We start from the raw sequence: 12,670 nt of genomic DNA, 5'->3' as shown, positions 1-12,670 counted from the left end.
ACCACCAGTAGTCTCCCTGAGGAGGAAACACTGGTCAGGACATGACCATGAAGTCTGGATGTGTCCATTGTACACGGTCTGGTGATATCTCCCAGCTATCAGATCATGGATTGGGAATGGTGACCAGAGGGCTACTCCATGAAATTAGTATCTGCTGAATGGTTCTGTGGAAATATAGAATTTTCTTCTTCAATCCCAATTTCAGAAACTGAGGCAGAGAGAAAACTGCACCTGTACCAAGAAGAGTGATGCCCGAAAACTAATTTCCGTGTCCTTCCAAACCAGTAGGAAGCAGCCTCTCGACCAGTGGTTCTCAACCTTTTTCAGTCTAAGGCCCACCTGGCTTCTGGCCTAACTTGCCATGGCCCACTAGTGGCAATGACTGAGCAAAATTTTCAAGTCAAGTATTTTCAAGTATTTTATTTTACATTTTGGTCAGATTTTTACTTGAATATTAAAGGTTATTCATTTGCTTACAAAAGCCAAGTAAACTTGTAACATATCCTACAGTCACGCAATCCTGTCCAGGATAAATCTTCCATGAAAATTTTTGCTAATTTATATTCCATTTTAGATGAGAAATATATCATATGTCTTGCCTTATATAAACAGAAGCCTCTTGAATCTTAACTGAAGTGGAATTCTCTGCTCAGGGAAGCGGTTGATGCCACTTCATTAAACATATTTAAAGTTCAGTTAGATTGATTTTTACATTAAAAAAAATTATAGAGATATGGGGAAATGGCAGGTAGGTGGAGTTGAATCAGTTATCAGATCAGCCATGATCTTATTGAATGGTGGAGCAGACATGATGGGCCAGATGGCCGATTTCTGCTCCCATTTCTTCTGTTTTTATGCTCGAGCAAGCAGTAAGAGAGAAAACACACTTCTGAATCAACCTGAATCTGTCTTGTGTGGAGGTCTGATAGAAACTGTGACTGAGTGGTGAGCATCAAGCCGTTTGTATTGAGAGTTGGCCAGATGACCTCACTGGCAGATTGCTCACCATCCCACTCATGGTCACCCAGGAGGATAGAGACAGGACCTCAGACCCAACCTGACCTTAGTGGGTTGGGAAGTCTCTGTTGCCCACATGAAAACATGCTGTGATCCACTGGTTGGGAACCACTGGTGTAGATACTGATGCATGAGGTGAAGGCAATGCAAGGCAGGAGTCATGAAAGTAGAGCAATGACTTCCAGGTGGCAGCACTCTGCACCATGAACTACCAGGTTCATTAAAGTAATCTGAAATTTACCTTCAGCATGACTGTTCTCTTTCTGTACCTGGGGAATGTGTGGGGAAAAATAGTAATTAGGGTCCCATTTACATCAGGATTATAATTTCCATTTCAAAAGCAGCCATCATCCTTGAAGCAGGAAATTAAGTAGAAACCCAGCACAATTAGATTCATATTTTAGAGCAGTGGTTCTCAACCTTTTTCTTTCCACTCACATACCACTTTAACTATTCCCTATGCCATAAGTAAGGGATTGCTTAAGGTGGAATGTGGGAGGTAAGAAAAAGTTTGAAAACCACTCTTTTTATCATACGCAATTGACTCGTTATGTGCAAGGTTTTGTAACTCCAAAGGAAATGGGCCAATGACAATTTTTCCAAAGCAAAATATTTCAGTAACAATTGGGTCTAGAGCAGTGGTTCTCAACCTTCCCTTCCAACTCACATATCATCTTAAGCAATCCCTTACAGAGCACCGATGGCATAGGGATTACTTAAAGTGGTATGTGAGTGGAAAAAAAATGGTTGATAACCACTGGGTTAGAGTGTTGCATATGAGTAAATTCTAGTATGTGATGCCATGACTACACAACTGCAGCAAGCCTGAGGGGCAAAGGCTAGTTTGGATCTTGGATTTCCAAAGCACTCTGCCACTGAGGTTTTCTCCTGTCTTGTCTGTGTCTGATGTATGTGAATTTAAAGCATTGCTGGCCTGAGTCACCATTCTTGTGATCGCAGGGAAAGTAGAAAGTGAACCAGATGGATCGTGGTCTTTATTCAACCAGCTAGTCCTCCATTCCAAAGTAGATCTGATCAGATTCACAGTACTATCAGGGCCCTGACACAGAACATATAGACCAGTGATTTTCAATCTTTTTCTTTCCACTCACATACCACCTTAAGTAATCCCTATGCCATAGGTGCCCTGTGATTAGTAAGGGATTGCTTAAGGTGGTATGTGGGTGGGAAGGGAAGGTTGAGAATCAATGCTCTAGACCCAATTGTTACTGAAATATTTTGCTTGAGAAAAATTGTCATTGGCCCATTTCCTTTGGAGTTACAAAACCTTGCACATAACGAGTCAATTAGATACGATTAAAACAGTGGTTTTCAAACTTTTTCTTTCCACCCACATACCACCTTAAGCAATCCCTTACTAATCACAGAGCACCTAGGGCACAGGGATTACTTAAAGTGGTGTGTGGGTGGAAAAAGGTTGAGAACCACTGACTTAGACCATCATCACAGAACTTTTCCCCATGGATTCCATCGACACTTCCCTCTGACTCGGAAAAGCAATCAACATTTTAAAGGACTAATCTCACATGCCTACCATCAGGAAGAAGATTCTCAAGTATGAAATCACCACCACAAGATTCAAGGGCAGTTCCTTTCGTGCTGTGATGAGACTCCTGAACAAACTTGCTGCACTTGCTCCATTGAAAATTTCTTCTCCATTCTGATGCTGATCTCGGTTCTGCATTTTATTTGCCATCCTTCTGGATGGCTTTCACTTATTGGATTGAACACAAAACAAACCAATACACGTGACAATAAACTTGAACGGTTCATTTTATTGTCATGTAATAATGCAAAAAATGTAATATACACGATATATTTTAACTTTTGCCCACCATAAAGGAAAACAAAGTCACCTTGAGCATTGCCCAATGCACCCAATTACAAGAGAAAGAGAAGCAAAAGAGAGTCCCCTCAGAGACACTGGAGTATCCATGGATTCAGCTCCAATGCTCCCACAGCCACTGCAGCCTCCTGCTCAATCCATTTTCAACTCAAGCTCCAGATCCAAAGCCACCGGGACAATCAGGTAGTTTTCGGTGCCCTCTTGAATCCCTGATCTAATACCTGGTTCCCATGAGCTAGTCTCCAGCAGGCTGGAGTTAGTTTTTCGACCAGAAGTCATAAACAGCCCACAGCCTGTGTGGGTCCTTCAGCCACTGAGCCCCTTGCTGGTCTGCTGCTGTGGTCACCTTCCTTAAACCAATTTTGCAGTTGTTGATGTCAGGGAAGTGCTACTCAGTTTCTTTAAATCATGCCATGCAGGAATAAATAGTCTTCAAAATTAAAATGGCAAAAATATTATTGTTCTTTTGATTAACTGCGGAGGAGCTGGCCTCTTTCGGTCAGACTCTGTTGCTCTGGATTTTAAATGAATGGAGCCCTGCGAAATATAAATAAAAAAATTAAAATAAAAAAAATTTTAAAAAAAGATTATTGTTCTTTTACATCAGTGAAAAAATCTAAAATAACAACACATTAGTACTTGGAATAGTTTGAAAGAAGTACACCAAGCGATAAATACTGACATTGGTGCAGCCACTGACAAGATTACAAAAGTCATAGTTAAAACTCACCACATGTATACCCCTCCCACATTCCTGGAATGCATACACACCCAAATAACTTTTCATTAACCTTATTACAGTATTGCTCAGACAATCAAATGTTGGTCTGTCTCGCAGACTCTTTCAACACAATTATGTTTGCAACAGTCTGCTCCATACAGTTCAAAGTAAAAATAATTACGACATGCAGTAAAGTTATCAACATTTGCTGTGAAGAAGAAAGTCAGATTAATACTTCTAGCTGAATCCACAAACAAGAACAAATTGAACCCATGTTTTTTTTTTGGTGGCCAGTGTAACTTGTGTTGGATGTTTTGAATAGTAGTAATGACTGAATGCAGGATCTCTACTTTCTACTGAATGAAAATCTAGAGACCAGTGGCACTCTCATGAACGTGAAGTTTTTTGAGAGACTGGTGTTGAAGCATATCAGCGCTTATCGGAGTGACGACATGGATCTGTCCAATATTCCTGCCACTGATGCCATCTCACTGGCTCCACACAAAACCCTGGAACAGCAAAGATGCTCTCTATTGACTATAGTTCGGGACTCAGCACCATCATCTACTCAGAACTGATCAGCAAACTCCAAGAGTTGGGCCTGTGTAACTAGATTCTGGATTTGCTCACCTCAAGACCAGAATCAGTGAGCATTGGTATGACATCGCCTCCACATCTCCATCAGTACCAAGTACCACAGGGCTGTGTTCTTAGCACCCTGCTCTACTCACTTTATACGTATGACTGTGTGGCTCAGCATGACAGCAATACCATCTACTAATTTGCTGACAATATCACAAGTAGTGGGTTTAATAAAAGGGGGTGATGAGTCAGTATACAGGAAGGAGATTGAAAACTTTGCTGAATGGTGTATCAACAATAATCTCGCACTCAATGTCACCAAAACCAAGGAGCTAGTTGTGGACTTTAGGAGGGGAAAACCAGAGGAGGTGTACGATCCAGTGATCATTGAAAGATCAAAGGTGGAGGGTGAGCAGATTTAAATTCCTGAGTGTCACTATTTCAGAGGACCTTTCCTGGACCCAACACAAGAATGTCATCATGAAAAAACCATGTCAGTGCCTCTACTTCCTCAGGAGGTTGCAGAGGTTTGGTATGACAACGAAAACCTTGGCAAACCTCTGCAGATGGGCAGTGGAAAGTGTGTTGACCAGCTGCATCACAGCCTGCTACGGCAGCACTAATACATCAGAGAGAAAAGTGTGAATATGAAAAGGATGGCGAGGAGGAATCCAAAATGTCTGGTTTCCAGAGCATCTTGAGCATTCCATCCCAGTCAGGTTACAGCTGGAATGACCTAGGACGACAGGGTCACTTTTCACACTTGTGCCCTGCCCCATTAAATTTCAGTAGGATTAAGTGGCCATGATATATGATGGATATAACAGGAGATAAGTTTTCAAAAGTATAATCCCTTTGGAAGTAGTGCAGAATTTGCTCCCTGTTTAAACTCATTAACTGTTGACTTATTTCATTGCTGTTTTTGGGAGCTTGCTGTGTGAAAATTCATGAGTAAACGTCCTACGGTCCAGCAGCAAACACAGAGCATGGTAGGTGTCTAGAGGTGATGGAAGCAGTAGAATAAAAACATTCCAGAAGCATGAAGACAGGGAGTGGAGGGGCAGGCAGATGGTGATATTTAATTTGGTATTATGGTTAGCACAGACATTGTGGCCAAAAGGCCTTTTCCTGTGTTAATTGTGATTCATTGCGTGTGAAGTGGTATGGGATGCTCAGAGGTCAGTCAGCCCTTCAGCCCACAATGTTATGCTGACCATTAGAAACCTACTCAGAAAACTAAACCTTTCCAACCTACACCAATAACCCTCTATTTTCCTTCTATTCATGTGTCTTTTAAAAATACCTATTGTACTAGCCTCCACCACCATCCCTGGTGCCCACTACTCTCTGTATAAAACAAAATGCACCCCTGATGTCTGCCCTAAACCTTCCTCCGCTGACCTTGTACAGATGACTCTCACCCGGAGAAAAACATGCTTGCCATCCACCCTATCTATAGCTCTCATAATCTTGCCTCTATTAAGACACCTCTCATCCTTCTTTGCTCTAAAGAGAAAAACCCAAACTTTGTTAACCTTGCCTCATAAGGCATGTTCTTTAATCCAGGCAACATGCTGGTAAATCTCCTATGCACTCTCTCTCCATAGCTTCCACATCCTTCCTGTAATGAGGGGACCAAAACTGAACACAATAATTCAAGTATGGTCTAACTAAAGATTTATAGAACTGCAACATTACCTCATGACTCATCAACTCAATCCCCTGATAAATGAAGACCAGCAATACCATAAGATCTTTTAACTATCCTATCAAACAGCATGGAAACCTTGGGAGTAATGGAATTGGACCACAAGTTCCCTCTGTTCTTCCACACTATTAAGAACCCCAACATTAACCATGTACGCTTCCTTCAAGTTTGCCTTCCAAAATGTATCACTTTACAATTATCCAGAATGAACTCCACCGGTCACTTTCCCGCCCAACTCTGCATCCTGCTAATATCCTGTTGCAACCAATGACAACCTTCAACACTATCCACAACACCTCCCACCTTTGTATCATCTGCAAACTTACTAATCCATTTTTCTATTTAATCCTAGTCATTTATAAAAATCACAAAGAGCACGATTCCCAGAACATCTCCGCTCGTCCCCGAACGCACCCCTGCACATCTCCGCTCGTCCCCGAACGCACCCCTGCACATCTCCGCTCGTCCCCGAACGCACCCCTGCACATCTCCGCTCGTCCCCGAACGCACCCCTGCACATCTCCGCTCGTCCCCGAACGCACCCCTGCACATCTCCGCTCGTCCCCGAACGCACCCCTGCACATCTCCGCTCGTCCCCGAACGCACCCCTGCACATCTCCGCTCGTCCCCGAACGCACCCCTGCACATCTCCGCTCGTCCCCGAACGCACCCCTGCACATCTCCGCTCGTCCCCGAACGCACCCCTGCACATCTCCGCTCGTCCCCGAACGCACCCCTGCACATCTCCGCTCGTCCCCGAACGCACCCCTGCACATCTCCGCTCGTCCCCGAACGCACCCCTGCACATCTCCGCTCGTCCCCGAACGCACCCCTGCACATCTCCGCTCGTCCCCGAACGCACCCCTGCACATCTCCGCTCGTCCCCGAACGCACCCCTGCACATCTCCGCTCGTCCCCGAACGCACCCCTGCACATCTCCGCTCGTCCCCGAACGCACCCCTGCACATCTCCGCTCGTCCCCGAACGCACCCCTGCACATCTCCGCTCGTCCCCGAACGCACCCCTGCACATCTCCGCTCGTCCCCGAACGCACCCCTGCACATCTCCGCTCGTCCCCGAACGCACCCCTGCACATCTCCGCTCGTCCCCGAACGCACCCCTGCACATCTCCGCTCGTCCCCGAACGCACCCCTGCACATCTCCGCTCGTCCCCGAACGCACCCCTGCACATCTCCGCTCGTCCCCGAACGCACCCCTGCACATCTCCGCTCGTCCCCGAACGCACCCCTGCACATCTCCGCTCGTCCCCGAACGCACCCCTGCACATCTCCGCTCGTCCCCGAACGCACCCCTGCACATCTCCGCTCGTCCCCGAACGCACCCCTGCACATCTCCGCTCGTCCCCGAACGCACCCCTGCACATCTCCGCTCGTCCCCGAACGCACCCCTGCACATCTCCGCTCGTCCCCGAACAGACCCCTGCACATCTCCGCTCGTCCCCGAACAGACCCCTGCACATCTCCGCTCGTCCCCGAACAGACCCCTGCACATCTCCGCTCGTCCCCGAACAGACCCCTGCACATCTCCGCTCGTCCCCGAACAGACCCCTGCACATCTCCGCTCGTCCCCGAACAGACCCCTGCACATCTCCGCTCGTCCCCGAACAGACCCCTGCACATCTCCGCTCGTCCCCGAACAGACCCCTGCACATCTCCGCTCGTCCCCGAACAGACCCCTGCACATCTCCGCTCGTCCCCGAACAGACCCCTGCACATCTCCGCTCGTCCCCGAACAGACCCCTGCACATCTCCGCTCGTCCCCGAACAGACCCCTGCACATCTCCGCTCGTCCCCGAACAGACCCCTGCACATCTCCGCTCGTCCCCGAACAGACCCCTGCACATCTCCGCTCGTCCCCGAACAGACCCCTGCACATCTCCGCTCGTCCCCGAACAGACCCCTGCACATCTCCGCAAGTCACGGACCTCTAGACAGTATACATTCCATCTTTGCTTACTGCAGGCAAGACAATTCTGAATCCATGCAGCCAAAAATCCACACATCCCACACCTCATGACTTTCTGAGTGAGTTTACCATGGGCACCTTGTAAAATGCCTTACTAAATTCCATACACACCACATCTACCACCCTACCTTTATCAATTTCTTTTATTATATCCTGACTATCCCTGAAAAGACTACACTTCTCTAAATGCTCATAAATCCTAACCCTAAGAATCATCTCCAATAGTTTGCCCAACATTGGTGTAAGGCTCACTCGTCTATGATTTCCAGGATTCTCCCTATTACATTTTTTTAAACAAGGGGTAAACATTTGCCATTTGCCAATCCTCTAGTACCTCCCCTGTGTCCAGGTAGGTCACAAAGGTCATTGCAAAGCCCTAGCAATCACTTCACTTGTTTCCTGGGTATATCATGTTTAGACCTGGGGTCTTTTAATCCTAATATTTTTAAGATCTAGCTCTCAACATGATCCAGCACATAAGCTTCTTCTATACTGACCTCACATTGACCAACATCCCTCTCTCTGGTAAGCACTGAAGAAAAATATTAATATAGGATCCTCCTTTCCCCCCCCCCCCCTTTACCCCTTTACCACCTCAGCCTCCAGGAACATGTTGCCTTTTTTATCCTTAAGCGGCCCTCCCTTCACACTTGTCACCCTACTCTTCATGCATGCATTGAGGGCCTTAGGTTTTTCCTTAATCCCACTTTCCAAAGCCTTCTCATGCCCCCTATGAGATCTCCTAAATTCCTTCCTGGCTACCATATACTTTTCGCGACCCCTTCCTGTCTTTTCTCTTCGGTTCCTAATTTACTCTTCCCAGTTCCTGCCTAATACTACCATAATTAACCCTTCCCCAATTAAACACAACCACTTGATCTTCCCCCATCCTTGTTTGTTGCTATGTTATAGATCAGGAAGTTGTATTCACTTACACTGAAATGCCCCCCCAACAAGCAATCTGCCATCTAACCAGGTCACTTGAATTAGGTAATCACATGCCTTTTTTGGAAAACATCCAAGACTCAGTCTCATCTTGCTGACAGACTGATAAATTATCTCCTCACATGGAGAAACTCTCCAAATTATAGAGAATACATTTAACAAACTAGGAAGTTCTGTTCCTGCCTATTGCTCTGTTCAGAAGGCTCCTGCTGGTTCAGTCAGAGTCCCTATGTCAAAAGAGATAAACAGTTTAACAACATCATTACTTACAGATTGTCTAATCTGGCTGTAAAGAAACAAGATCCAAACCTAGGTTTTAAAGCTGTACTTAATTCCAAATGCTGTGATGTGGCTTTTAGATATTGGTACGAATACATTCAGCATTCCACCATAATTGAGATTTTCTTTCTCTAGAAGGCAATTAACAGTAGTTCTAATGCCTTATTTAACTGGGACAGAACACTCATTAACTCACACCCAACGATTGTTCGAAACTGGTGTTGAAGTGGTGTTGCAGTCTGCCACATGGAATATCCTCCAGCTCAATTCAATTTATTGTGCAATTGTTGTCACTGTATAATTGTTGTCACCGGCATCACCTACGGCTCCTAGAACGCTTCCACCAGCGTTGTCTCCGCTCCATCCTCAACATCCATTGGAGCGCTTTCATCCCTAACGTCGAAGTACTCGAGATGGCAGAGGTCGACAGCATCGAGTCCACGCTGCTGAAGATCCAGCTGCGCTGGGTGGGTCACATCTCCAGAATGGAGGACCATCGCCTTCCCAAGATCGTGTTATATGGCGAGCTCTCCACTGGCCACCGTGACAGAGGTGCACCAAAGAAAAGGTACAAGGACTGCCTAAAGAAATCTCTTGGTGCCTGCCACATTGACCACCGCCAGTGGGCTGATCTCGCCTCAAACCGTGCATCTTGGTGCCTCACAGTACGGCGGGCAGCAACCTCCTTTGAAGAAGACCGCAGAGCCCACCTCACTGACAAAAGGCAAAGGAGGAAAAACCCAACACCCAACCCCAACCAACCAATTTTCCCCTGCAGCCGCTGCAACCGTGTCTGCCTGTCCCGCATCGGACTTGTCAGCCACAAACGAGCCTGCAGCTGACGTGGACTTTTACCCCCTCCATAAATCTTCGTCCGCGAAGCCAAGCCAAAGATAAGAAAGGAGCAAGCCAGAATTCAATTCTGAAACAAATAAGATTTACATTTATTTATTTATTGGCTTTTTTTTTTTAAACTTAATATTATTTCCATATCTGATTGATGTTCCAAGGCTCATCCCAAACTGCCTGTGAGAAAATGGTGGCAATCCACCAGTTTGAACCACAGCTGTCCTTCTGGTGAAGGATCTGTCACAAGGAAAAGTTGGGGAGGAAATTTCCAGTTTTAGACCTAATGATGATGAAGGACGGTGATATATTTCCAAATCAGAATGGTGTTGCACATGCAAGGCAATCTGCAGGTTGTGATGTTTCCACATGCTTGGTGCACATGGAACATTGGTCTTTTGAAAGTCCAAGGTTTGTGATATGCTCTTGAAGGAGCCTGGAAGAATAGCTACAGTGGCCTTTCCCAACTTTAATCAATCAATCTGTTAGCCTGTGCAACACCTTCTTTAAATTTAGTTGCTCACAGGAATTCACCTTCATTTTATGTTTGCTTGAACAGCAGCATTCTCTTCCAGGCAACATCTTCAGCATCGAGGCACTGGTTATATTCTATAAAGTAAGTTGAACAGTCTACATCATCCTCAAAGAGGACATTATTCAGTGATCTATCACAGAAAAATCTACAATTTGCCCATGGACTTCAGGTCAATGGCTGCTTAAGTGGAGAAGAAGCATTCTTAGTATTGAGAACCTCGAGTCACAGAAGCCCCATGTAAGCAACAAAAATTGTGGCCCATATCACAAATTACCCGATCCCCTACCCATTTCCCCTGCAGTCACGTCCTGCCCCATCTGTAGAAAGAAGCTGTTTCCCTTCTTGGCATCAGTCATCTGAGTGAACCCATAAAAACTTAAGTGGATGAATGTTATTCTCTGATTCCTTGGGGATGATGAGGAATAAAATTGTACTAGTTTTAAAATGGTATCAAATGCTTGCATGTTCATTTGTTTCATACTTACAATGGACTGAAAAGATAAGAGCATTCTCTCTGAAAAACAGAGTAAACAAAGCAAGAAGATTTGGAGGATCAAAATTTCAACTGATGTGCACCTACCATTTTGGAAGACTCCAGTTAACACCATCTCTTAGCTTTGTACAGTAGAACACCTAATTAGTTGTAGAAGAAAGCCCCACCAGCTGTATTTATTGTTAAGTGCTTTCATATTTTCAGGTTAGTTGACAGGTACGGTGAACCATAACAATGAACAATTACAGTACAGAACAGGCCATCGTGGCCCCTCTGGTCCACATTGATTTAAGTGAATTCCTCTAGTCCCACCTACCTGCTCCCTGTCCATAACCCTCCATGCACTTATCCAACCTTCTCTTAAATTACAAAATTGACCCTGCTGCAACCTTCAAGAAGGTTATTCCATCAGCCACCACTCTCTGAGTGAAGAAACTTCCTCTCATATTACTTCTAAATGTTTGCACTCTAACTTACGATCAAGGAGAAGAGCCCATTTGCATCTACCCCTCATAATTTTAAATAATCAAGTTACTAAAATCATCAGAGAGCAAGTTCTTGATGCCAAAATACTTTGTTGTTTTGACGTTTTCTGTGCAAATAGTGGGACAAATAACGGTTTCTTACAAAAGTGCAGACAATGACCATCTCCATCAATCAATCGACCAGCTATTATTGGCAACGTATTACCATTGCTGAACACGAAACATCAGCATCATGTGGGGTTCATCATTCACCAGATTAGTTGAACAACTGGATCTGATAGGCTGTGATCAACTCCCCTGATATCACCCCAAAGCTTTTCCACAATCTGCAAGATACAAATCAGAATGAAAATGGAGTACTCTTCATTTCCCCAGATAAGTATAGCTTCAATATTGTTCATAAGTCCAAAACCATCCAGGACAAAGTATCATATTTGATCGTTACCTCAGTCTCCATCCTAAACCTTCATTCCCTCTGTGACTGTTGCCCTGTGGCTATAGTGTATATCTCAGTCTTGAATATGCTTAGCAAATGAAGCATTGTGAAAAGAGGAAAAAAATATCACACCAATAGTGTGCGGGAGTCTTGTTGTGGGACTTCAATTCATAATTTGGTATACTAATAATACATCGAAGATGAAGTCACAGATTGTGTTGGCTGTCTGAGAAATCTTAATTATACTATGAATGGAAAATTTAAAGCAATGGGCATTTTCAATAAAACTGAAATCATCAAAAATTATGGTGGAAATTTTACACACCCAGGAATTGATGAGAAAATAGAAAGTAGTAGATGGACATGCATCTCACACATTCTTGTAGCTTGTCAAATTGCTTCAAATCTTGATTCAAATTCATCTGCATTCAAACAATGATGTTGTACATATTAATAACTGAATATAATTTTATTTTTGAAGTCAATTTTGTTTTTACTTTGATTCTTTCCGTCCAGGTTTTCCCAGCTTCATGCTCCTTGTGTTTCTAACGTTGCTTTATTCCGAGGGTGTTAGATCTCGCAGCATTCGGAATCTCCGACATGGTAATGGAAATGTAAATAGTGAGTATTGAAGCAGTTTGCACAGATGTATATGGTTATGGTTATAGAGGGCATTAGTCTAGTTAAAAATTGCAACCATACTTATATCCATCATGAGCTTTAAACTAAACCCAATTTCCTGATCGGGTTTCTCCTGATGACTGCTTTAA

At 44.6% G+C, this 12,670-nt stretch overlaps 1 long non-coding RNA gene across 1 annotated transcript; it reads right to left on the bottom strand.

Moving 5' to 3' along the window:
• Positions 1 to 2,793: 2,793 nt before the first annotated feature.
• Positions 2,794 to 11,683, bottom strand: LOC138755320 (uncharacterized). Its single transcript, XR_011352188.1, has 2 exons — positions 11,607 to 11,683; positions 2,794 to 3,421 (listed from the first exon to the last, which is right to left on the bottom strand). It is a non-coding gene; the product is annotated as an uncharacterized lncRNA (long non-coding RNA).
• Between the last annotated feature and the right edge of the window lie 987 nt (positions 11,684 to 12,670).

This window comes from Narcine bancroftii, chromosome 2, assembly GCF_036971445.1.
Source record: "Narcine bancroftii isolate sNarBan1 chromosome 2, sNarBan1.hap1, whole genome shotgun sequence".
In the NCBI taxonomy this organism is placed as follows: Eukaryota; Metazoa; Chordata; class Chondrichthyes; order Torpediniformes; family Narcinidae; genus Narcine; species Narcine bancroftii.
Note: the sequence above shows the minus strand (reverse complement) of the source record. Positions and strands in the feature narration are given on the sequence as shown.